This window comes from Emydura macquarii, unplaced genomic scaffold (genome assembly GCF_026122565.2).
Source record: "Emydura macquarii macquarii isolate MOO-44397 ecotype Brisbane River unplaced genomic scaffold, CSIRO-AGI_Emac_v2 contig_3114, whole genome shotgun sequence".
Lineage (NCBI taxonomy): Eukaryota > Metazoa > Chordata > Testudines > Chelidae > Emydura > Emydura macquarii.
This window is the reverse complement of record NW_027133251.1, coordinates 4,923,890-4,950,614: the sequence shown is the minus strand read 5'-3', so window position 1 is coordinate 4,950,614 and position 26,725 is coordinate 4,923,890. Positions and strand designations below refer to the sequence as shown.

The 26,725-nt window shown below is 42.0% G+C and overlaps 1 long non-coding RNA gene across 1 annotated transcript in view; it reads right to left on the bottom strand.

The window, feature by feature from the left end:
- LOC137141800 (uncharacterized) overlaps positions 1-23,625 on the bottom strand; it is a 40,099-nt gene extending 16,474 nt beyond the window's left edge. Inside the window, exon 1 of the long non-coding RNA XR_010916741.1 lies at positions 23,533-23,625. This is a non-coding gene — a long non-coding RNA (uncharacterized lncRNA). The remainder of the gene's footprint in view (positions 1-23,532) is intronic.
- Between the last annotated feature and the right edge of the window lie 3,100 nt (positions 23,626-26,725).

The following is a 26,725-nucleotide window of genomic DNA, read 5'->3' as shown; positions in this document are numbered from 1 at the left end:
TCATTTCCTTTTATTTTTCTTTTCCTGACCAAAACAATTTTACAACATTGACTCGAAATGGCGAGTTGTTTCAGTCAACTTGAATCTGCATTTTGTAGTGAGTAAAAGTTTTGCATGAAAAATTTCGCCCTGCCTAACTTTAGACACTCAGTTTTCAAAAAATGCTGAAAGATGCTCACCAAATCTTGATATTTGAAAAATCTCTACTTTAAATTAGCAATCATATTTTGCACTTCTATTGCCATTCTGTGCGTGCAATCTCATTGCCTCATCCCCTACTCCCTCGTAGGTGTTGTTCCACAGAAAATTACAATTCTGTGGAAACTGCATTTCCTGTGAAAATCATCATTTAGGCAGGAAATTCCTGATCAGATCTAGTAAATAATCATGATTTAGGAGCATCCATCACCTAGCACAATGAGGCCCCAGTCTGGCTGAGGCTTGTAGGTGCTACCGCAAAATAAATGTTTAATAAAAACCATGTAGACACCATCACAAGTCAGGGAATCGCCAAACACCTCTCCTAGTTTGGTAAGAGAATTTTAACGATGGGTTCCCGAAAGTGCAACTCCAGCAGTTCCCTGGCTCTAAGAGAATTACCCAAACTCACACTGTGGCTGCATCTATATTTGGAGCTAAGGCTGCGCACTAGTACTAGTACTAGTACTTGTACTAGCTCTCCTCTGAGCTAGTCTACTTAAAATAGTAGTGTAGCTTCAGTTGCTTGGGAAGCAGCAGTATGGATAGCCCCACTGAATACAAACCTGTCTAAACCCCATGGGTACGTACTCAGGGAGGCTCGCCTTTGCCTCCGCTCACTGCTCCCTGTGCTACCATGGCAAAATCATCTTTTTTGTGTGCTAGCTCAGAGGAGAGCTAGAACGCACATGTCTATGCAATCTGGGCGTCACACCCCCAGCTTCATGTGTAGGTATAGCCAGTGGTAGAACTGTGTATAGAATTCAGGCCTTCTGACTCCCAGTTTTTCTGCCTTACCCACAAGCCCATCTTTCCTCTGTCCCTGGCTCTCATGGTTGCTTTTGTAATTGCCTTCCCTGTTATGAGTCTTTTTCCCCTCTATAAAAGAAATTACAGCTTGTCTCTGTAGAAGATAAAACCTGAGTAACGGCTTTCCTGTAGAAATGCAGCAGGTTTGTGCAATAATACAAGGGAGGGAGGATATGCGACTTGTGTGCAATTAATACATCCAACACAAAAGGCCCATCAGAGAGCCACTTATTTTTTTAACTCTTCGGAGTCATTTCTCTTTAAAAGGGCTTAAGCCCTCCAGCTTCTCTCTGAAGGAACTGTGCGACTGGCCCTGACAGGACTCACGTTGCTAAGCCTGCTGGGCAGCCTCGGTACAAAATACGATGACTGAGTCACCCACAGAGAGAGCTGTCTTATTTATCCCCGTGCTGGCAAACTGATGCGCTCCCAGCAGTTGTAGCTTTCCCTGTAATCATTTGTATTATTATTTATAACAAATTACATGTCAAGGACACAATGGCATGCTGGTGCATCCCATTATTTTTTGTTTGCAGGGTGGTGGGGGAATAAAAGGCTATGAACTGTTACTAGGCACACACTGACAATTTATTTTACCTGGGAACTTAAAAGTCCTTCTCTGTTTAAACTTTTATGAGGCAGATGGAGAGAGAAAGAGATGGACGGACATAAGAGAATGAGAAAAAACAGAACAAAGGTTGAGAGGGGCTTGAGAAAGGGTTAGACATTGATCTGAACAGGAATGGTACCTGGATTTCCACTACCCACTACTCTATAAATACTCCTGATCAACACTTGGCGGCACGAAGAACATTTCCTCTTATTGTATACTATTAGATGAAATACGTTATGGGGGAGAGTTGGGGTAACACTTCTTATACTAATGGGGGTGGGGAAATGAAAATGGACAAAGAGAGGTATGTTGAAGTTGTTCTATGAAAGAAAGACAGTAAAGGGGCCTCCTAAGTAGGCTTAGAAGGATTAGATTTTTCTTGGTAAATGGCAGTAAATGTTGATTTCACCATATACAAACCAACTGATAAAAGAATACTTCTGTGGATAATTGAAATGTACAGATTGGCAAAATAAGAAATGCGACTTGAGAATTTATTAGACTGATTTAAATATATTTCTTTTGTATGTTTTGACATGTGATATTGACAATTTGTCGATTTTAAAGCTTTAACTTTTTGAATCTCAATGGGTATTGTCAGTAAATTATTTTTCTCTGACTCCTACATAGTTTCATGAAACTGGGACAATTTCAGTGGCTAAAAAGCTAAAAAAAAAGGCAAAAATAAACATCATTACCTGTCAAAATTACAAAAATACATGTCAAAGACTGCAAAGCCTACTCATCAGAAAGCAGTAATGGAGGTTGGGGTATTGCTAGACAGGGTCTGGGCACCAGCCACCATTTGATGAGCATCTGAGAATGCAAGAGATGCCCAATGTGAGAGCATTTGTGAATGAGAGAGAGGATCGGGGAGTGAATTCTCTGACTTTATAATCTGTTATGCAGGAGGTTCTTCGTCTTGTCATGTCCTCATACTGCTTCATGACACATGCAATTACCCAATCATTGTGATCCACTGGGTCACCAGAAAAGTATTTGTGCTCAAGCAGCTGCTGTCACAGGAGAGGTTTCTTATTTTGAGGATCTCTGCAACAATCACAGGTACTGGGGTCAACAATGTAGCCCCACTTGATCACATCTCTAGACCGGCCAACTCCAGTGCACAGTTGATTAAGGCCATGTCACATAGTCCAGGTGGTCTGAACTGGGTGGTAGGTGTGCGACTGGTAAGCTCCGAAGACCAAGGCGCAGGTCATTCTCCACTCTCGTGTGTCATAACTGAACCCTTGTCTGTTTGAGTGACACTATGAGGGATTTAATGGTGGCAAGAAAACTTTGTCATGACTTCAGTCCACTCCGCATCTCTGTGCTATCAAAATGCAGATGGGTTGGACCTGTGCATTTCCTTGTGCACCCAACTCTGCTAGTCACTTCCCAGCATAGAACAGGAGGTGCAATACATGTGGGGATGTAGAGAAGGTTGATGTGGACAGGTTTAAGGCATCATGTAATATAGCAGACCGTGGCATTAAGTACAGGGTCTATTTTCTTTGCATGAGGTGATCGTGCCCACACTGCACAAGCATACTCGGCAGCAGATTAGCGAAGTTCTAGTGCTGTAGCTTGCAGAGTGAGCGGGTCTGCACCCGACAGTGATGTAACTGCTTGCTGAGAATGTTTCATATGCTAAACTTCGCTTTAATTGTCTCGATTTGGGCTCCAAAAGAGAGTGTGTGGTTGAGAGTAACTCCAAGGTATATGGGACTCATGGAATGAGTAAATTTCACCCCAAGCCTACTGATGCTGAGCTTGCCTTTGCCTCTTCATTTCTGAGATGTACCGCAGTGACTTACGTCAGTTATGCAGGAGGTCAGATGAGATGAACATAATTGCCCCTTCTGGCCTCCATATCTATGATTGCATGAATGAAAGGTTTTTCTATGACTCAAAGATTTCAGGTCCAAAGTCAAACTCATCAGTGAAGACTTATGAAAAGACATGATTGATGACTAGCCCTGTCCATATATCATATGTGAGAAGCTACTGCTTTTTTAAAAGTGACACTTGTCACTTTTCTGTCTTACCAAGAAGAGAAGAATATATATATACACACACACACACACACACACACACACACACACACACACAAAATCTTTGTCAACATCCATTTTTCCTCCAGGTTTATTGCAATCATAAACTGTACTCCACTATGAAAAAGTACAGTGTCACCTCAGGTCCATCAAACTTGACACTAAAAGGTTAAATGAATTTCTTAGCCTGAGCTTGATCCAAAGAGGAAAAGTACACACACAATACATGCTGCACAGATTAATCCTCTCTTTTTTTGGTAGTTGCAGACAAAGTTTATAGACAAAAAAAATGGACACTGCATTCAACTCAGCAGCACAAAGATCATTGTATCAAAAGTTTCCAAGATTTGAGGGGCTTTGAAGCAGATGATTTCCAGAGCAAAGCGCTGCGGTTCCAAAGGAAGTAATAGATTCAGTTTTCAGAGTTGGTGCAATTGGAGTGGCAAATTCAGATCTGTACTCTACGTCGAGCTGGGTGAGGTGGTCTTAGCTGGCCTGTTTTAACCTCCTAGACTAGGCATTTTTTTCCTCCTCCTTCATTTTCACCATAATGTCTTAATGTAGCTCCTTCTATTCTCCTTTATTGCGTAAGTTGCTCTTAAAATTCTGCAGCTGTATAGATATAAGATGACTGCTCTGGCAACTATGGCAGAAAATCAGTGAGATTTTCTCTTTTTAAGTGAAAAAAAGGTTTTTTGCTGGAATGTTTCCAGTCTCAAGATGTGAAGTATCCTGGTCTTACATTTTAGAGACCCTACTGGCATATGGAGGAGAACCAGTGAAAATAAGCCGCGTCTGAAAGGAAGTATACGGTGAGAAAAGATATTCTGCCTGTGGGACAAACATCAGCCTATAACTAATTAACAAAGATGACTATATCTCACTAGTTAAAAAGCCTCAGAGTTCTGTTGTTTGGTTACAATATTTTAGAAATGGAAACAGGCAAAATTCCAAGGCCAGAACCTCTGTTTGCACAGCTGCTGAGTCTGCATTCATGTGAAATGTAAGTTTAGATCCGGAAAAAAAAAGAAGAGATGCAAACATATTTAAGGAACTGGTTTTCACGGCCCCTTTGAACTCCATTATGTGCTTTGAAGCTTGAATCCAAATCTACTCCAGTTAAGGAGAGAATGGTCTAAGGGCCTAGTTTTCAAAAGAGCATGTGTGCCAATGCATGCATGAAACTGAGCACCTAATTCGTGGATGTCAACTGGGTACATGCAAAGAGCTGCCTATGCATCTAATAGGGCCTTTGTACAAACAAATACCTGATTTGCACACTCAAGTGCAGTAATTGAACACATGAACTAGGCATTCAAATGTAAAAACTACACACTTCTTTGTCTTCACCTTAGCTTATCTGGCCTTTCAGAAATTAGGGGGGCAAATTCTCTGTTGGTGAAACTCCATTGGTAGTAGATATTGGAACCCTGCTAGGAGAAGCTGCTGATTCTCTGTGGCAGAAAGAGGTGAATAATTGCAGCCAGGGTTTATGGAAGGTGGAAGTGGCCTTCTGGGCAAAGTGAGCTGGTGTCCAGGGCAAACAAGCTCTAAAGACAGAGAAATGTGCATGAAGTGATACAACATGACAAAAGTGTCTTGTTAGCATTAAACACATGTTCCAAAGGTTTAACATAGCAGAGCGCAAAGGACAGAGGTATACCATGTTAGTAACAAGCACTGTGTGTAGTGGTTTCCATTAATGAAGGCTGTAGGGTGCTGGTTTTTGGTTGGAGTTTAAATGGGTCTGAACTGCTGGGGTTAAAGTTTAACAAGCTTACAACCCAAGGAGACACTAGGCTGAAGACACCGTTTTAAATATGTTTGTTACTGTACCCTAAACATGGAAGTCTTTGGTACCCTTCCACCCTGACTGCAGAGGGAAGGAGCTGGAAATGTGTGTCACCATTTCCACTAGGAAGAAGAAGAAAACATGGTACAGGAACAACCGGGTCAGGATCTTACTCCTTCCTGAGAATCTGAATCTCCACTTTAACTTGTGGGTGAGGGCCCAGCTGTCTATCACTCCTGTACCTACAATGAGTTATGTCAGCATGGGGGCAGCCAGTGCATCCCTCTGATGGAAGTACTCTATACAAAGAGGTATGTCTGTATATATGTTAGTTAATTGAAAGAGTGCTCTCTACTGGCAGATAAGACTTTGTAGCATTAGCTATAATTTAGTGGGTTTAATAAAGTGGGGGTGAAAGAAAGAACAAGAGGATTGAGAATACTGAAACAAAATATCTCGAAGAGGCTCAACCAAGTCCAGGTACTGAAAGCTGCTGCTACTAAATGTCAAGCAAAAACAACTAAATGACCACAGCTGTGTGGAGGATGACAATTCCATTGCACAGAGTTTCAAAATTTCTTTTCATTCTGCATTGAAACAAAAAACAAAACAAAAATGCCTTGGAATGTGGTTGAGAAAAGGAATGAGGTGGAAATGTCCATTTTAGGATAAAAAAGCTCAGGTTTTCAATTTGGGTCTCTCTCTCCCCCCTTCTCCCTCTCTCTCTGGTCAGAAGTGACCAGAGAACCCTGGGCCAAAAATAAAATCCCACAAAATCTTCTCCACAAAACATTTCAGCTTTAATGAATCAGCATATCTGGCCGAAATGTTCAATTTGTTCAAAATGTTCTGATCAACTCTATAAATAACCCTTCACTCTCTGCTCCCAAATAATAGTAGACAATCCTCATCTGTATGTGGAGTGAGATTGCTGGGAACAATTGCACTGGCATCTAAGGAAAGAAGTTATAATGCTGAAATGAATGTGATGCTTCAACTTCACATGTTAGTTTGGAGTCCCTGGGGAAGGATCTGCATTGAGAATATAGAGTCGCAATTCTTGTCACTAAGTGTGTGCTGAAGCTTGTAATGGGTTTCTTTTGAACCTTTCACACCTCTGCTTTCCATAGAAGGTTCATTTACCTTTCTGAAGCAGAACAGAGCTGTTTTTAGATTGTCTTGATTCCCATAGACACTGAGATCCCCTGAGCCTGCATTAGGATGCCTTTGTCTAGCAAATTCTTATCTGAGTGGCTGATGGCTGAATAGCGGAAGGAAGACATGGCACCTGCTCTTATAGACCTGATCCCGACTGCCTTGTAGTTTATTGTTCCTCGCAGTAATTTTTCCACTCACTATCCTAACCCAACTGCTCAGCTAAAATTGTTCATGCTATTGCCCTAAGCAATTAGCCAAAATTCAGCAGCCTTGCAGGGTTTCTGTCAGGTAAATTCTTGACGCAATGTTATTTGTTCACAAAAAAAGCATACAAAGCACTGTTTCCCTCAACACAATAGGAACAACTAGCAGACAGCTTCCTTACTCAGAAACCCCTAAAGCTGCCACTCCAGTGAGCTCTGTGCCCATGTAGCTCTGTCTCCGCTTTCTGTCAAAGACACATCCACAACTTCTTCTGCTGTCTTGCTCCCTCCGACACACAGCCCCTGCATTTGCAAGCAGAGGAAATGACGGTATAACTTTCTGGTTTAGTTCTAGTGTGGCCATGTGGCTTAATGCTTCGGGCAGCTTCATGGCTTGTCTGCAGAAAACTTGATTTAGGACCAAGACACTCCTCATAGCAGCCATTAGCATCCAAATGCTAGTTGCTTCTTCTGTGACTCTTGGCACTGTTACTACGATTGTTATTGGACAGAGCTGGGTGGAGAAAGGTAATTCCATTCGGCAGAAGATTTCAATGTTTTGAAATCTACTTTCATTTGGATTCAAAATGAAAACCCCAAATTTTTTGAAAATTTCCACAAAAGGGAATCAAACCCTACCTGGCAGGCTGCTGTTGAGCAAACCTTAGATGCTCTGAGGTCCTTGACTCTGAGCCAGTTCTTCTACTATGCTGCCTTGGAGCCAGCATCTCTGGAAGCCCAGGCTCCTGAGATGCTATGAGCTAGGGAATGGAGGGTCCCAGGCTCTCAGCTGCCCACCAGCATTCCAGGTGAGCTGCTGGAAAACTAACAGGAAGGAAAACAAATGCCCTGTCACAATTTTCCCAACCCGCTCTAATACTGGGATTAAGTTCTAGAGCTTGAAAGTTCTAGAGTGTGAAATATGGGTGTTTCCGTTTGCAAGTAGTTGTGGAAATATATTTCCTGGTGTTGGTTTATGTGGGTTTGGGGTACCCCTGAATATCCCTTTGAGTTTGGTAATTATAGTTCCAAATTTTTCAAATTTTGATTTGTTGGCCAAACAAAGTGACATTTTGAATGTCAACTGGAAAAAAGGGAGGAGGAAACGATGCTATTCGGCAATTAAATATGGCCAGAGATAGAGATGGTTGAACAGTCTCAATTATGAATCACGTTTTATGGCAATTTTGAGTTGTGACCTATATATATACACATTTCTCCCACAGCATTTTCATGAGATTTTTTTTTATTTTGTGGAAGTTCCCAAAATAAGCAACACACGTACAGAAGGACATAGACCCTTGCTTGGAGAGTTTGCAATGCAAGGCACTGATCCTGCAAACACGTAGGCATGGCTTACTTTTAAGCGCATGCATATTCTCATGGGAGTCTTCACTGCTTTATATTGTTTATTCCAGCTGCACAGCTCACAAAATGTATTTAGTTATCTAATTCCCAGTCCAGCAAAACATTTAAGCTGATGATTAAGTCCATCCCTGCTCAGCAAAGAACTTAAGTATGTGCTTAGGTCTGTTGAAGTCAATGGGACTTAAGTACATGCCTAGAGTTAAGCATGTGCTTAAGTATTTTGCGGAGCTAAATCAGGGTCCTAGTAACTGCACGTTCTTTTATTTTAATACAAACAAATCTGGAGCTGACACTGTTGTTCATGACACTTCTTCCTGGGCTGCTTCTGCTAATACATACCCTCCATGCCTCATACCAACTGTAAGCTGCTTAGCTGCCCACGGCCCAGTGCAGGAGATAAGACCAGTGTAAAATCTATCATATTTCTTACTGGCAGGATGAGTTTGAAAAGGAGTCACTATCTATAAACTTCTGTGGAACTGGGAAGCCCCAGTGCTTTAGCTATAGCAGCCCCATAGAGAACTTTACTCTGAGAGCGTGCTGTATATCACTATTATAACTCCATCATGGTCAATTAGCCAGACATGTTCCTGGCTCTTATCTTCAAAAATGATGCTTCTTGATTATTTATGTTTCTGAAGGCTATTATTGAGTAATTCAGTGTAGTGATGAACTTCAATATGCTCTACCATTGCGACTGTAAATCCAGGTGTTAACACCCCCGCGTGACCCATCATCTCACCGCCGATACCTAATAAAGTTGCCATTAGCTAGCAGTATATACTGAAGTAAACTATACAGCCAGCTGATCTTCCCATTACAGAAAGAGGTGCTAGTGAGTGCTAGAAGATTATCAGAGTATGGAGCTGATTGAGTTCCTAAAAAGCAAGAGAGGGAGAGAGAAAGAAAATGAAGTGATTCCTATTTTGCCAGGGCAGAGAGGAAAGGTTGAATCAATAGCCTATAAAATAATAAAATAAGAGGAGGAAACCATTGCTAAGCGAAAGGATCCTAGCTCTCCAAGCCCACTTAGACGCTGAACATTATTTCTCCAATCCTGTTTGGAAGAATAGCATTAAAACGTGACAGAGGAGCAAGAAATGGGAAAAGTCTTCTACAGCATTTAGCTCGTCTCCACTTTTCAAATTATGCAATTCCCCAAAATGTTGCATCCTAGCCTATTTGAGACTCTCCAGCTCCTGCATGCGACCAGACTGCACATGCACCATCCCAACAGAGTGACCGAATATGATCCAGGCCATGGATGGGGGGTTCAGACTTTTCCCCTGAAATTGTTGACCCTACATGCTGTGGGCTGGGCTGGAGGCCAGGCACCAGAAAGGAGAACTATCTCCTGTGCTATCAGTGTCCAGGAAACGTGGAGGAGGAAGGTATCCAGACTAAACTGCAGAGGGGACAAGAGTCAGACTGAAAATAACAGAAGCGGAGTAGACTGGACAAGCCTGCGGGTGATGGGAGAAAAACAAGGAATGGGAGCCAATGGAGGGAAAGACTGGAACTGGCTGGGCAAGGAGTCTGGGACTGGAGACAAGGAGTGGAGAACAGAAGGGTCAAGGAGACTGAGACGAGAAGTGTGGGGAGGGGAGATTAGGAATGGTTAGATGAGGAGAACAGGACTATAAACTGAGCCAGGGATGGGGAAGAGACAGGACTTGGACCAGTTGGAGGGGACAGGGCAGAAGGGATCAAGCTTCCGGGAAATGGGCAGTACAGTCTGTATCCATTATAGCAGCAATTCCCAAGCTTTTTGAGTAAAAGCCCGACTAGTTAACACTAGGTTCAACATGCCCCCCTACTCCTCCCCTCACTGGTCAAACACATATATCCCCTATGAACACACGTGAGAATAATAACACTAAATTACATAAATAATAATAGTAATAAATGACTCTTACCTGAGTAAGAAGCTAAGCCTCCCCGGGCACAGCCGCCACTGCACACCCCGTGTGGTCCTGCCTCGTCCCATTCCTAATGGACTAAGGGAAATGGAGGCAGGCCCTGGCGGGTTGGCTGGGGCTGCTCATGACCCCCCACTGGCATGGGGTTCCTCCTCTCCAGCCAGGCTCCCGGCTGGTGCAGAGCTGGAAGAGGCTACTTCTCCACTCCTGCCGGCACAGAGCTCAAAGCTGCTGTGCTCAGCGTGCAGCTAGGAGGGCTAAATGACCTCAATATTACTGAAGCCTCATGGACCCCCTGTAACCTTTGGCACCCCTCCAAGGGGTCCTGTACTCCAAGATGGGACCCACTGCACTAGAGAACAGAGTCTGGAATGGAACCCAGGATTCCCAATTCTCAGCATTCCTCTGCTATCAGCAAACGCCTATGAAACCCAGCAAAAGTGTCTGTCATTCCCCTGTACTGCTGGCTCACAGACGACAAGAAGTTATTGCTATCCATTGCTCTGTTAACTCAACAGACAGAGGTCTGATCAGTAAAACGAAAGGTTCCAGCCCTGTTGATAAGCCATACGAGAGTGTTAATATGATAGCACATAATGAAATTTGTTGGGTTTTTTTCCAGTGTGCTTTTTTTAAAACCTAGCAAATTACACATACAATTACATTAGAAGAGTACTAAGGCTGCCAAGTCCAGCACACACAAGTTAGAAATGCCAGAATCGAGGTTTTCTGTGCGCAAGTAACAGCTGGTCACCTGCTTAGTCGGGATCAGCAGGTGGGGTTTTGTTGGTCTCACTGCAGGGTCGAGTCTTAAGGAGGGGTGTGAGGGAGGATAAGGCAGTGTCTGTATGCATTGTAACAGGGAATTATTCCCATGTGCAATGGGCAACGTGGGAGAAAGTACAAAGAATGGTCAGTTTCACCTGCCTCTGATCTGATCATATCAGATTCCCTTTGAATCTCACCCTCTCTCTTACATATAAATGAATTGTGATGGGTCTGATCTTTGCCTTCCAAACCCTTCCAATTCAATCCTCACCTGCACCTCAGACTTGGGCTCCTTTTGTGTCCCCAAGCACCCGCGCAGCTCTGCTATAGATACCCTGCACACCTCCTTTATCATCGCCGTAGAACACGCTTGCATTCTCTGCCGCGCACCACAGACAGGCTTACGTGATCAAGGCCTATATTCTCACCACAATCCTGTGAGGACAGCATTATTTTATAGATGGGGAAATTCAGCCAGAGAGGTGAAATGACCTGCTTGTGGTCACACCAAGTATCTGTGACAGTACCAGGAATGGATCCCAGAACTTGGCCCCTTAAGCACTAAACAAGTCTTCCTCTCTCATTCATTGGTCCATCAATAGAATAGGTCCCTCAGTGGCTATTAGCCAAGATGGTCAGGATGTGCCCTCATGTTCTGGGTGCCCCTAAACCTCCAACTGCCAGAAGCTGGGACTGGACGACAGGGGATGGATCACTTGAAATCGTCCTGTTCTGTTCATTCCCACTGATGCATTTGGCATTGGCCCCTGTTGGAAGACATGATACTGGGCTAGATGGATCATTGGTCTGACCCAGCATGGTTGTAATGTTCTTATTGGAAGAGCAGCACAAAGAAGGCAGACTCAAATAACCTTTAGTAGCCAAATGAAGTGACCTGAAATACTTAGCTAAATAGTTCCTGATGTGCTTCCGCTTGGTTTAAACGCAGAGTAGTTTAAATAAAAATAGAACTTCTAACTTATCAGGCCCCTTCTTTCTCAAGACATTGAAAGGAAAAGACTCAAAGAAGTTTAAAGAAAGAGAAAAAGTGTTGCAGGAAAAGTTCTTTCTATGTTAAACTGATGGCTTCTAAACCAGCTCATTCCAGAGACACAGCTGGTAGCCATTGCAACAACAACTGTAATTCTGTAATATCCTCCCATGGAGGCTGTTGCAGCTTGTCTGTTTTGCATCCCCTGTAGTGCCTTAGCCTCTTTTACTGTTTCACTGTTTATCCTAAGGAAAAGTAAATACGGAAAATATTATATATATATTTTTCCTGGGTATTTGCACAAGTTGCAGCTACAGATCTATGGAATAGAGAGAATCAGCTGGGAACTATAAGAGATTAGTAAATATAGAAGCTTTGGAGTAACTTTTTATTGCACAGTAAATTCTGGTTTTGTTAATGGATTTGCTATGAAAGATTAACATTCATTTATAAATATTGATTCACAGACTACTACTATAAGATTATATGCAGATTAAATATGGAATGGATGTTCAGATATCATGACCGACCTCAGATGTGCAGCACAAATTACCATGGTCCAGTTTAGACCCTATGAGGCCCAATCATGAAATAATCATTGATGAATAATTTTTGACCCCCCTCGAACAGCCAGAATGGTCTCACACAAGCCACTGCTACTGCCTAGAAAGTCAGAAGTGAAAACCAATGCTCCAGAACTAAATGGTTCAAGTTGGGCTCTTCTGATTCTGAGCAAAGGGTAGTAGGGGGTTGAGAAAAGGCTATTATTTTTTGGAGACTGTTTTGCAGCTCTGTAGTTATCCCTTTATATTAGATATTAGAGCTGGTCAGACAAAAGAATTACTGTCCCATGGGAAATGCCATTATTTTTATGTTTCAGTTCCTAAAGTCAAGAATATCTAAAATTTTCACATGAGAAGATGATGTTCCAAATTTTTTTGATTTTCAAAACAAAAAAAATCCCTGCATTTGAGAGCAACAAAATGCTTTCTTCTTTCAAACTGGTCAATTCTGACATTTCAAACTGGGTTTCATCCTGAGCTGACATTTCTGCTTTGAAATGATGCTAACATGACATTTTAAGTTGAATTGACAGTTCGTAATGCAACATTTTGGTTCACAACAACATTTGATTGTATTTTGATTGAAAACGTCTTGTTTGAAGAAAGTTTTTTAAAAATGTCAAAATCGTGTTGATTTTGACAAAAATCACATTTTCCAGTGGAAAATTGTATGTACCTATGGTTACATTGTGGCTTTTATGCCACAGACTTGTGTAGAGGTGGGAAATACTGGGTGAGGGGAGGGCAGAGGCTATAGTTCCACAATCCACTAGCTGAGGTTATCCCTAATGTAGGGAAGTTCCCAGGGCACCCATATCTGGCACAGCTGGCTCCCATGCCACTCTCCGTGCAGTTCCCATCGGTTGGGGGCATGGAGGCATGAGGATTTTGCTCTGGCAAACCCCAGATGGTGGTCTGCTGAGGAAGAATCAGGAGCTGGTGTAGGTTAAAGCCAGCAGAGATTCAGGGAGCTGTTACCAGCTCCCTCCCCATTCCTAGCACTTTCTGAGAATCAGGCCCTTTAAAGTATCTGGGCATCCAAAAATTGGGAAAATACCAATTGCCAGTGGTAACAGTTAGGCATCATATCCCAGAGCAATCCCTTCCCATTTCATTTATATCTACAACGACATCTGCCTAGCTACATGGTTTAGGATACACACACACACAACTGCACACACACAAGAATGAACGCCCATATCTTTTAAGGATTCTTATGTATAGATGGGGGTGGGGGGAATTCTTTACAGAGCGTTTAAGTTAATGGCAGTGTTGGAAATTCTAGGACATTTTTATATACACTCAAACTATGTATAACTACAACTAGATACAATATACACCTGTATATATAAAACCTACCATCACTCTTGAAAGTAATATTAGAGGAATTTAATGACAGTCATTACTGTGGGTAATTTGTATGTCATAAGTCAATTCTGTTTATTATTTTTCGTTAATATTTTCTTTTATTTGCTTTTGTCACAGTAGCTCCTAGAGGCTTCAGCTAAGATCAGGATGCCATTGGGCTAGACACTATACACACGTGCAGCAGAAAGTCAGGCCTTGCCCAAAAGATCTTAAGCCCTTTGGGATTGATCCGAAGCCCACTGGAGTTACTGGAAAGACTCAATGATGAGAGACGAAGACTGAGTAAATGAAAGAAACACAGAATAAAGGATGGGAGAACGCATACGTGAACTGGACTAGGTTTGGTACTGTTATGAGCTGGGTGAAATCATGTTATCAGTTGAATTGAAGCCCCATTGAGATTGATAATTGAAGGGTGACTTCACACCTAACAGAACTGTAAGCATAAGCCTTTACCTAAGACCTAAAGTTGCATATGAACCCACCCAGGAGCTTTTTGCTGAGTATTATTTTGGGCAGGTTTGGTGGTGAGGGGGAAGAGAGATCACATAGGAATTGAGAACAGACAAGAACAGACAGACAGGAGGAGGCAAGGAAGCCAAGCAGGAGCCTGTATCCACAGTGAGACCCTAGAAAAAGATAGAGAGAGAACTTTTGGGTGTGGTTTTGGCTAAAGAGGCATGGGGTTGTTAGCTAAGAAGCTGTCCTTTAGTTCTTAGTTCCTTCTGCATTCAGAGACACAACTGTGCATTTCTTGTAAATAAACAAGATAGATAAAAAAATACTAGACTCCATCAATTTCTACTTCCAGCTGGAACATCCCCAGGGCCCCAAACTTTGACTAGCCACTTGGGTCGAAAAGGGGCAGCTGCACTACAAGTAGCAATGTCAGCACACCAACTGCCTGCATGTACTCCCATGCAAAACCAGAGTAACTCCAGTGACTTCAATCGCAGCACTCTGGATTTACAGCCGTGTAACAGACAGCTGAATTTGATTTCCGACATCTAGACACGAAGGGCCAAATCCTCAGGTGGTTACAGATCATCATTGTCGTCGTCATCATCGGCTATTCCTCAATATGAGGATGATGTCTGCCAGCAGGAAAGTCATTGATCAGACTTAAAATGGCTGAGGAGTCCAATTCATGCTCAACAGATTTTTCCACATATATGGCAAGTGGTTGCTTGGAGAGAGCACAATTTTCTTTGGCCAGAATGCTGTACACTTTCCTTCCTCCTCTGCCATTTATCAGCCTCTTGAGCAAAGTGAGTCTCTTCAAAACAGACTGAGGCTTGATGTATGATGTGATGCCATTGCAGTCTATTGACAGCCAGCTCTTCCAATTCGTAGGGTCAATGCCTCCCTTCTTAAGATATACTTTCAGGGTGTCCTCATAGCATTTCCTCTGTCTCTCCTGGGTCCTTTACCATTACTAAGTTGAGTAAAGAGGACTTGCTTCGGAAGAGGAGTTTCAGCCATCCTCACACAATGACCTGCTCAGTGAAGTTGATGTTTCATAATCTTCACCTCAGCACTGGTGATGTTAGCTGCAGAGAGAACGCTGACGGTCTTCTCATCTGATGCAGAGAATCTTCCTAAGGCAGCACTGTTGGTACCATTCCCGATGCTTAAGATGGCTTTGATATGTCACCCATGTCTCACACCCATAAAGAAGTGTGGGAATGACTACTGCTTTGTAGATCAGGAGGTTATAGAGTAGCCCCACTGAAGTCAAAGGAAGTATATATTGATTTACATCACCCTAGGGCCTAGCTCATAGTCCCTACAAAGGGAGAACTCCCTATGAGAAGAAGGCATGTCCACCTACATACTGAATTAAAGGTCCAGTACTTGTAGAACTGACACTCTGAAGTGGGATGGTTCTGGTATGGATATATCATATTGATGCCTATGTCTTGGACCAATACATATGTGTATTAAATAACTTATAGCTGTGATTCTACCACCCTTACAGTAAGTTTTATGCCAATTTGGTTAGGGTGCTATTGACTGGCAGCAATCACAGTTTATGCTGCTTAAACATTATCATTATCTATGATAGGAAAGGAAGCTCATTTGTTTTAATGGTGAAAATGATCATTTTACCCATGTTATATTACAACTAATTTTACACATCTGAGAAGGTTTCATTGAGTGATTCATTCCAAATTGAAAAGTCTTAAGTAAACGAAAAAGTCAGAAAGAAATAAAAATGGTGAGTTAATTATTTCTCTATAAAATGTATAGTTAATATATAAGCCTTCAAAACAAAAAACAAAAAACACCTCAACCTGAAAACTGTTCTTCTGCCGTGATCCATTGCTTGTCATAGCAGGATGCTGTATGTACTAGTGTATTTATCGATGTATTGTATTAGATCAGTCTATATTTCTTTAGTCCATCCACAGTAACATATTCAGAACATTATTTAAAGCTCATCATTCACTGAAATAACACATGAAAAAGCACAAGTTGGTTAGCTGTGCTATTTTATTAAAGTGAGCATTTTGGGATTTTTATTCTCTGTCCCTCATCAATATAAAACACAGTAAAGAGTTCATAAATCTAATTAAGGACATTAGAATAAGGAAAAATCACTGAATATTTAGTTAGGCTATGCAAGCCTTTTGTACAAGCAAGCCATTAGAAGCAGTCATAAATGCCAATTGAAAAGCACTCAATAATTTCTAGTTGGTGAGAGTACAAGACAGATGTAGATGTGATGGTAACCTGAAAAGGTAGAAGCAATATGTGGAGGGGATTTTTGTTTATTTTCTTTGTTTTTAAAAGGCTCAAAATGCTGTGACAGCCAGTGGGTCGAAATTCACAGTATAGTCTTTCGGTTTAAAGAGTTACTGGGATGCAAAAGATCTGTGTTCAATTCTCAGCTCTGCCATACATATCCTGGAGGACCTGAAGCAAGCTACTTAGGCCCAGATCCTACCAGGTATTGAGGCACTTCACTCCCATAGATTTCAATGGAAATTAGGCACCTAAATACTTGGAGGATCTCGGCCTCAGAGCCAGATTTTCAAAGGTAGATACGTAAAGATGCAGCTAGGTGCCTAGAGGGATTATCAAAAGGACCTAAATGAAGTCAATGGGAGTTAGATGCCTAGCTTGCTTAGTGTTTTGAAAATCCTACTAGGCATCTATCTGCATCTTTAGGTGCATAAACATCTGAAAATCTGACCCTAAGTGACTTAGGCACCTAAGTCTTATTAAAAAATCAAGGGCGCTTAGATGTTACTCTGTGCCTCAGTTCCTAATTTTTTTCTTGTATGTTTTATCCCTTTCTCACATCTTTTGGGTATGTCTGCACTGCAGCATAAACCTGTGCTTGATCCTGGTATCAAGCCTAACCCCTCTTGCGTTCACACTGCAATTGTGCTAATCCAGGGCTTGGACAAGGGTCCCAGGACCCTGCAGGGATGGAGAGTCTGAGCTCAAGTTAGCCGGGACCCAGAGTCTAAGCCCTATTGATTTGCAGTGTAGACGCAGCCCTGCTTGACTCAGGTCCCAGGAATCAGTCAGAAGTATCCCACAATTCAATGGGACAATTTCTTCAGCCCTTTCTATCCCAACAATTTGCAATCAAGTCTATTGAAAATGGAAGCCACCTCTCCCTTTGCAACTTTTCTTTCCTTCTTCAGTGTGGGAGAGAACAGGTGCAAGTGGAAGGGAAATGTTGGAAAATAATCAAATTAAAAGAAAGGAAGAAAGAAGACTTAAAATAAAGACATAAGGAAAACAAAAGTGATGAAATGATTGAGTTGGAGGGGCAGAGTTTAGAGGGATTCCTAAACCATCACTCCTCCTGTGCAAAATGCCAACTAGTAGAGTTGAGACAATACAGCAGAAGTAGCAGCTCTTAGATCTTTTCTCACGAGATCCTTTTATCTCCCCTAAATCAATAAGTAACTCCTGTTCAGGAAAGTGCCACAGAGAAAAGGGAAGTGGCCCAGGAGAAAAGATGGCCAGGATTTTAAAGAGTGACCAGTGATTAGGGAATTTAATGAACTTGAGCTGAAGCAATTTCAGAACCGTTAGCAATTATCTTCAAGAATTTATGGAGGATGGGTGAGGTCCCAGAAGAGTGGAGAAGGTCAAACATAGGGGAATAAAGATGACCTGAGGAATTATAGACAAGTCAGTCTAACTTCAATACCTGGAAAGATACTGGAACAAACTATCAGTCAGTCAGTTTGTAAGCACCTAGCAGATAATAGGGTAATGAGTAATACATGGATTTGTCAAGAACAAATCACGCCAAACCAATCTAATTTCCTCCTTTGACAGGGTTACTAGCCTAGTGGATCGGGTGAAGCAGTAGATGTGATATATCTTGATTTCAGTAATGCTTTTGACACAGTCCTAAATGACATTCTCATTAACAACTAGGGAAATGTGGTCAAGATTAAATTACTATAAGGTGAGTGCACAACTGGTTGAAATACCACACTCAAGAAGTAGTTATCAATGATTCTCTGTCAGACTGGGAGTATGTATCTAGTGAAGTCCCACAGGACTCTGTCCTGGGCCTGGTACTAGTCAGCAAATGCTAAGTACTACACTTAGGAAGGAAAAAATCAAATGCATAACTAAAATGGGGAATGACTAATCAAGCAATAGTACTGCTGAAAAGGATTATAGTGGACCACAAATTGAATATGAGCCAAAAGTGTGATGGATCTGTGGAAAAGGTTAATAAAATTCTGAGGTGTATTAACAGGAGTCTTGTTTGTAAGACAATGGGGTAATTATATCACTCTACTCAGCACCGGTGAGACCTCAGTTGGGGTACAGTGTCCAGTTCTGGACACCACACTTTAGGAAAGACATGGACAAATTGGAAAGTACAGAGGAGAGCAACAAAACTGATAAAAGGTTTAGAAAACCTGACTAGATTATGAGGAAAAGCTAAAAAACTGTCTACATTTAGTCTTGAGAAAAGACGACTGAGGGGGGACCTGAAAACAGTCTTCATTTATGTTATGGGCTGCTATAAAGAAGATGGTGATCAATCAATCAGTCTCCATGTCCACTGAAGGTAGGACAAAAAGCAAACAGCTTAATCTTTAACAAGGGAGATTTAGATGAGACATTAGGAAAAACCTTTTATGCATAAGAGCAATTAAACTCTGGAATAGAACTTCCAAGAGATGTTGTGGAATCCCCATCCTTAAAGGTATTAAAGAACAGGTAAGATTAACGCCTATCAGGGATGGTCTACATTTGATCTTGCAACAGCACATGGGCTGGACTAGAAAACCACTCAAGGTCCCTTACAGCCTACATTTCTATGACCGAATGCCTCAATTTTTGGATGTCCAACTTGAGAAACCTGATTTTCAGAAGAGCAGAGTGCTCGTCCTCTAAAAATCAGGCCTCTGTAAGGAACCTCAGTTTGGGTACTTGAAAATCGAGGCACACAAAAATCACTAATCACTGATGGAAAAGTTGGTCATAGTATTCTAGCTGAAGTGATTGGTAATGTAGCCCACCTGGATATCTACTCTGAGGAGAAGAAGTCTTTAGAGGCACATTCTCTTCTATTGAATTTGCCTAGGTTTTTATACTGAAAATGTATACTAATTATGAGATCAAGTGTAAAAAGTGAGTGTAAGTTCATAAGATGTCAAAATAGCCTACAACAACAAATGTTGATGGGAAGAGGTGCAAGAAAATCAGAGAGAAAAACTGAATTAATCCAAACAAAAAGCCTAATGATGTAGCCTAAGGGCTGTGTTGAAATCATGCCTGCTAAACAAGAAAATGAGGGTCAGGAAATTAATTAACCAAAACTGGTGTGTCAGAAAATAGGCCAAAATAATGACAGAAACACCAGACCTTGTTTAACACTGTTTAACGTGGGACAGTGACTGGGTTCTGTTAACAACTTTGGCCCATATTTATTCCATCTAAAATTAGTACATCAGTTCCCTTCCACCTATGAATTTTCTCCGATCCTGGTCAGGACTGAATGCCTCTTTCGAAAATATCTGATCTCGCTCAACCAGAAGTTATAGAACACCTGTGGTCTGTTATAATTTGTTACAAGCCTCTCTTTCCTTTCAGGAGTACACTTATTTCTTTATATTATGTAATATTTTAAAATAAGGTTGAAGTATCTCCTGTAGCTGATGGAATCACAGATGTAATTGCTCCATTTTTGTATTACCCTATGTAATATTTCAATCAATATCCCCTCAAACTGGCCCAATTTAAATGATCTCAGGCTTCTCTGCCTTCTATAGCCTTATTGACTTGAAAAATAACAAACAAGTGCAAATGACATTTACAGCTCTTAATTGGTGTCATTAGCAGATCTTATTATTCAGCAGGACAGGCAGTGGCCCTTTATTGAGAATTCAGTGATGCACATCTGGTTTGCACTCATCAGACTTAAAGACAAGTAATAAAACAGCTGAATGAATGACTTAGGGCCATATTCATCATTAAAAGACACATACAGATAAATCCTCTTTTCACTTCTTTTTTTTTTGGGGGGGGGGGTATAGCATAATTTTTGGGGACTGTGAATTTGTAAGGGTTAAAGCTGCATTTATGCAGGTAAATAGTGAAATAATATACTACTGCATTAATAATAGCACACTGCATTTATTTTTATTTTATTATCAATATTCGTGCAAGTCAGACCATGGGCAAGTCACTTCAGGCCAGATCCACAAAGAGATTTAGGCTACTAACTTCGCTTGATATCACTGAAAAGTAGGAACCTCAGTACCTTTGAGGATCTGGGCCTTAATTTCTCTGGCTGTCTGTTCCTCAGCTGTAAAATGGGGATAACCTCACAGGGCTGTGGTGATGGTAAATACATTAAAGACTGTAAGGCACTCGTATGCTATGGTAATAGAGGGAACCCATCTCAGTCTGTCTTGTTCTGTGCCTGTGGTATACACAATAGTGTCCTGAGGACTGAAATGCTTTAGTCTAATCCAAATTTTGGGCTCAATACAGGGGTAATTGGGTGAAATGTATTGGCCTGTGATATGCAGGAGGTCAGACTAGATGAGCTAATGGTCTGTCCTGGTCTTCAGCTCAAATATAAAACTACAAAAGTTCTGTAGGTAGAATTTGGATAATAATCTGCCTAGTAGAAAAATGCACTAGAGATAAACTGGGTCATTGAAATTCCACATAACATAGCAGTCCAACTTGGGTACAGCTAGGTCTGAATTAAAAGCTTGACGTAGAACAAAAGCCACCTGTCAATCATCCTAAGAAATATTGCCTCAGTTTATCTGGGCTGTATGCTGTGGCAGACACATGACCAACTTATCATTTACCACTGTGCCGGCTGTACTGTATGCGTGAAAAAATATCTACTTATAGAAATCAATTACAGCTCAGCAGGAACATCCTGTAACTTATACTAAATCATTTGTTAGGCAAAAAGTGCTTTACGAGTTTCACATTGCTGAACCAGAAGAAGCCCTGCTCTGATTCAAGATGATTTACAGTGAAGTCATTTTCAAAGAAGCGTAAGGGAACTAATTGCCCAATCCCCATTGAATTTCTCTGAAAATATCAGCCTGATTCAAGATTTTTTACACAGCTTTCATTAATGAAGGTGGCAAGAAATGATCAGTTATTAGAACAAGTGAGAGACTCATTCTGAATTTGAATTCCAGACCTTCAAGGTTTTGCTCCTCAAAAATAGTATTAATAATTAGAAATACCTAGCTTGTATATAGCGTTGTCATGTGTAGATCTCAAAGCAGTTTAAAAAGAGAGGCCAGTATCATTTTCTCCATTCTACAGATCGGTAATCTGAGGCACAGAGAGGGGAAGTAACTTGTCAAAAGTTACCCAGAGTCATACACCACATTCATTATGAAATGATAGGTTTGCCTGAGCCAGAATCCAGCAATCAACCAGCTAAACTTTGAGGAGCTCGAACCTCAGTCAAGGCCATTCTTAAATTTGAAATTATCTGGTAAAAGTGAAATTTACCCCAGTGCACAGGACTAGCTTGAGGCCTATGCTTCACTTAAGCCCCACTCAAATGTAATTTTAAGACCTTATGTAAGATTGAAGTCGTGCCTTATACTGGACCATCCCAAGTCAAATACTAAAGTATTCATAATTTAAGGCTGTTCCAAACTCACACTTGGGCCCATCTTACCCCTGTTCATCTCCATTCAGAATACTACCACAAAGATAATTTTCCTAGCCTGTCACTTTCACCATGACACCCCTCTCTTTGAAACCCTCCACTGGTTTCCCTTTCTCCACTGTCGCAAACAAAGTGCTTTTGTTCACTTTCAAGGCTCTTCGTGGCCTATTCCCCACCCTGTCTGTCATCTCTCATTCAGTAATGAGAGGTGGAGTTCCACCTCCAGTTGGTCCAGAATCCCAGGCTCCTTACCCAAATTCTTAAATTTTCAAACAAGCACCTTCATGCTTTTTTCAACGCTGCCCCTCATGTTTGGGAGGTGTTCCACATCCTAAGTAACTATCCTACTTCAAAACCCTCCTTAAAACGCTCATTTGCCCTGTTGTGAACAAAGAACTTGACAACAGTTAGGCTGCTGGTGTGCTGAGACCACTGCCTATCATGCTGACCAATACGGTCTGATTGTTTCATTGTACTCCCCAGTCTGTCTGTATCCATCTCTTTTCTCTTCTTTTATTCTTAGATTGTAGTTCTTTGGGGGTAGGGACCATCTTTGTCTTTCTTTGTATAGCACCTAACCCAGGGAGGCGCTGGTCCATTGCTAAAGTTGCTAGGGGAATACAAATATTAAATAATAACAATAATAATGTGAAAGTCCATGGACCAAACATTGTGAATTTTGCACAGCTCTGTCCTGAACTCTTATGTAGCTGGACCATGCTGCCTTCCCCTTTCCACCCCCCAACCCCACCAGCACACAGCTTTGTTCACAAAGCACAGAAACAGGCAAAGTTGTATGCATTAAGCTAGTTTATTCATTAAAGCAAATTTGTGTGGAATGCAGGACTTATACTAGTAGTTCCCACATAAAGAAACTCTCAGGAGAGGCAGTTTATGTAACGTGAAAAGCAGGAAAGCTTTATGCTGTGCCGTTCAAGGTAAACGAAGCTGTTGTGGAGATGGAGACCGAGAAAGGAATTGACACAATAGCAAATGCTGAAAAGATTCCAGCCTTTGCTGCTGCTTTGCATTGAAATGCATTGAAATGTCCCATGTTCATTTTTTAAATAAACCTTTCAGAATCACTAATAGAACGTGTAGGTTAAAAATTATAGATACTCACACAATAAAACAAGGGTTCGCACACCATGATCAATTGAGCTGCCTGCCTACATTCCTGTTGCAGAACATAGACACTCAAGTAGATGTTTGTTTTGGATCTGGCTCTTAAAAACATAAGGCCCATTCTCTTACACAAGCATAAATCTGGAATAATGCTATTGATTTACTTTGAACATACTCCGGCGAAACTAGGAGCAGAGACTGGTCTCTCTTCAGTAGCCTGAGTTGTAAAATGACCCAAGTATTCAGAATCTCCATTGTATCTCTTATCTGAAATTAGCAATTTAGCCCTGTGGCCATACAGAGTCTTTGTCCAATTGTGACTCAAAAGGAGATTATATCCACAGTGGGTGGCAAACTTGATCTAGTACCCTCCTAGCTGATGGGAATCTCTTCTTTAGCTGGTCTATCAAGTAAAGGCAAATAAATATACAATACACAACTCTCAGTGGTTTCACTCACCGCTATAGTGCCTCCTGGCATCAGAATGTGGCATTGCAGGGGTCTTCATTTTCAGCACCTCCAGTTGATCACTTCTTTGGCCCTGGAATGACCTCTCTTTGGCTACATCTTCCATGGCCCGACCTGCTCCATCCAGATCACCTCTGGATGTCCCCTTTCAGAGTAACGAAAGTCCAACTAAAGAATCTGCACCAACAACCAAAAAGAAGCTCCTTCTGCACCTCTCAGGCAATGCTGAAGTTTCCTGCTCTTCATCCTTGCTCTGGAGAATGGCAGAGTTCTTTGTTGCTCCTTTTGGCTGATGACTGCCTCCCATGGCATTTTCCCTGGAGGAGCTTCTTCCTAGCCCACTGCCTCCCCACACTGGGGACTCTGGCAGCTTCTCCCAGGGACCTCCCTGTTTCTTACAGACCCTATTTTAGGGCCTCCCATAAGGAGACTGCCTTGCTCTGTGATTCTCTCCAGCCTGCCATCAGCAGCCCCTTCCCAGAGAGAAGGAATTCCTTTTGCTTATCTCTCCTGAGTTCTCTTCCTTCTCTGTGTAGTCATCCCTGACCATGTCACACTGCTGTCATTAATTGCAATTGAATCCAGTCAGCATCAGCCAGGAGTTAGTTTACCTCACTGAAAAGGGCTAAACCAAACTGCCCTCACAGGACCAACCAGTCAGTGATGATACCATGGTACTTTTTTAGATATGGGCCCAAGTCATGAAGTTCAGGTGGAATCAATCAGAATTAAAACTTTTGCAAAGTTTTCTCTTTGGGGAAGGGTTAAAGGGAGCCTGTGTGTGCATGGTTTGGAACTACAGTATGGGCGCATTTTAACTACCTTTTAAACTCTTGTTTTATAATGTGACTGTGTAATTATGCTAATTTTATTATTTTATTATGGAAGAATCTAGACACCTCACACTCACCTCTTCAATGACAGGCTGCAATTTGCACAACCTGCAGCAAATACTACTCCTCTTCTTCCCCAAAGGAGCAAGGGTACCTGCAGTCTAAATCCCCAAAAAATGGCAAAATACCTGGAACACAATCCTTACAGCAGTCCCTGTGGCTCTTTGTGCTGCTCCACCACTGAGTTCTTCTGGGCGGCTCCCACTATCCTATTTATAAACTCCTCCCCTTGAGTTCTCATTGGTTCCACTCTCATAGAGGGACTCTGGGTGTATCCTGCCAGGCTGCTTGCCCTCAATGGAAAGCAGTCACATAGCTACAAACAGCTAATTAGCACTCCTAGAGCCTGCCACACCCAAATTCTGGATGATTCTGGCCCATTCAGCAGAGTCACCCCACCTGGTTAAGGCAAGTCTGCAGGCACACAAAGTACGCAACATCAAAAACAGGAAACTACTTAGTCTCCCCACTGTTTCTTCCCTTATTTATACCACTAAATGCTGCAGTGCATGCATCTGGGGTCACACATGTACATAATAAGAGCCAGTCTCTACCCTGAAAAGCTCATCATCTAAATAGACAAGGCACAAAGGAAGCAATATTATGCCTATTTTACTGAGGAGGAAGTGAGGCACAGACAGATGAAGTGGCTTGTTCAAGGTCACACCAAGTGTGTGGCTTAAATCTGACACTCAATCTGGACCTCCTGTGTCGCAGTCTTATCTACAAAACCAGCCTTCCTGCCAGCCAGTGACAATACTGCTCAGGAGGAGAGAAGAATCTGGGGCCAGCCAGTCCCCAGACTTACCTCTTCACTCCCACAGAAACACACTTCTTATTGCCTCACAAACCCTAATTAATGATTCCACTGAACTTCCCGCTACTGACCTGGCAGGCAAGTTCCACAGTTCCAAACCAAATGTTCTTTCCAGCTAGGTTTATAAATGTCAGCTGGTGCCTAAGGAGCAGTTTCTTCAAGTAAGTTTCTTCAATGCATGCCTGCTGATTGCAGAGTTACTGCTCCTTGGCTGGTTAACAAAGGGTGCTCTTGCAAAAAGTCCTTGGCCATCCTCCATGGAAGTTGTGTGCATGTGTGTTTGTTCTCCAGTGTCCTTAGGCAGCAACAAAACAATTCTATTGCAGCAGGAACTAGTTCAAAAGCCATTAAGTGCCAATATGAGGATCTCCTCAGATGGCTAAATTTACCATTAAAGACACAACTGAGAATGAAGCAGCCCCAGTAGTAATTCTGGATGGCAAACAACACCAGAGATCGTGTAACTGCCACATTTGTAAAAAGAATTAGACAAAAAACGGGATTGACAATGGGGGACAACTCCACTGTGGCATGATCAAATGAGACTATAAAGATGCAATGATCCGATCCTATTGGCACTACAGATGGTATTAAACCAGGCTGCCTTATCGCCCCATCTCGAACTGGACTTTTCTTTGCAGGGATGCGAGATGAAACAACTCATAACCCAGCTTTGGGAGTGCAGATTAGATTCCATTCAGGCAAACTCTGTGTCTCGTATGTTGTGCATTACCAAAGGTACTGGGATGCTCTTATTAAGAGAGCTGCTCTCGGCGGTAACTGCAGTACGCAGCTCGCTCAGAGAAAAGAAACAGGAAATCTGCAGATTATGACATCTTGTTTTGTAACTGTCAATGCAAAGATGGGCTCGATAATTAGACCAGGGCTAAATGCCAGTCAAAGCCAAACACACACCATCATACATTGAATGGAAAAGCAGAGAGCTAGCATGGTGCTGTACAATGACAAAATTCACCTCCCTGAGAAATCCTCATTAAGAATGGTTTAAGAGAAACATAAGAATTGCCCTGCCGGATCTAACTCATAGTCTGTCTAGTCTAGTATCCTGTGGCCTGCAGCAGACACTTCAGAGGAAGGTCTACATAGGCTGATGTGGGATAAGCTGCCCTCAGAGGAAGTTTTGACAACCCCAGGCAGTATCTTTGGGGTCCATTTTTTTAAATGAATGGTGTATGTATGATTGTGCTCTGCTCCGTGAGGGAGGACTACCACAGCTCTGACAGAAACTAACAGCAGCAGGTGGGTGTTAAAGGCAAATCAGTCAGATTGTAACCCGCCCCCATCCCTTCCGAGAGGTGCCACCTCCTGGGAAGGCTCGCATACTCCAGTTCAAACTGGATTTTCCAGAGACCAACAGACAAAGAAAGGACATTTGGATAAATGGCCTGAGTTTAAACTGACTTGGGGCCTCCCTTCAGATCCAGCAAATGGACAGGACCTTCTGTCCAAAGGG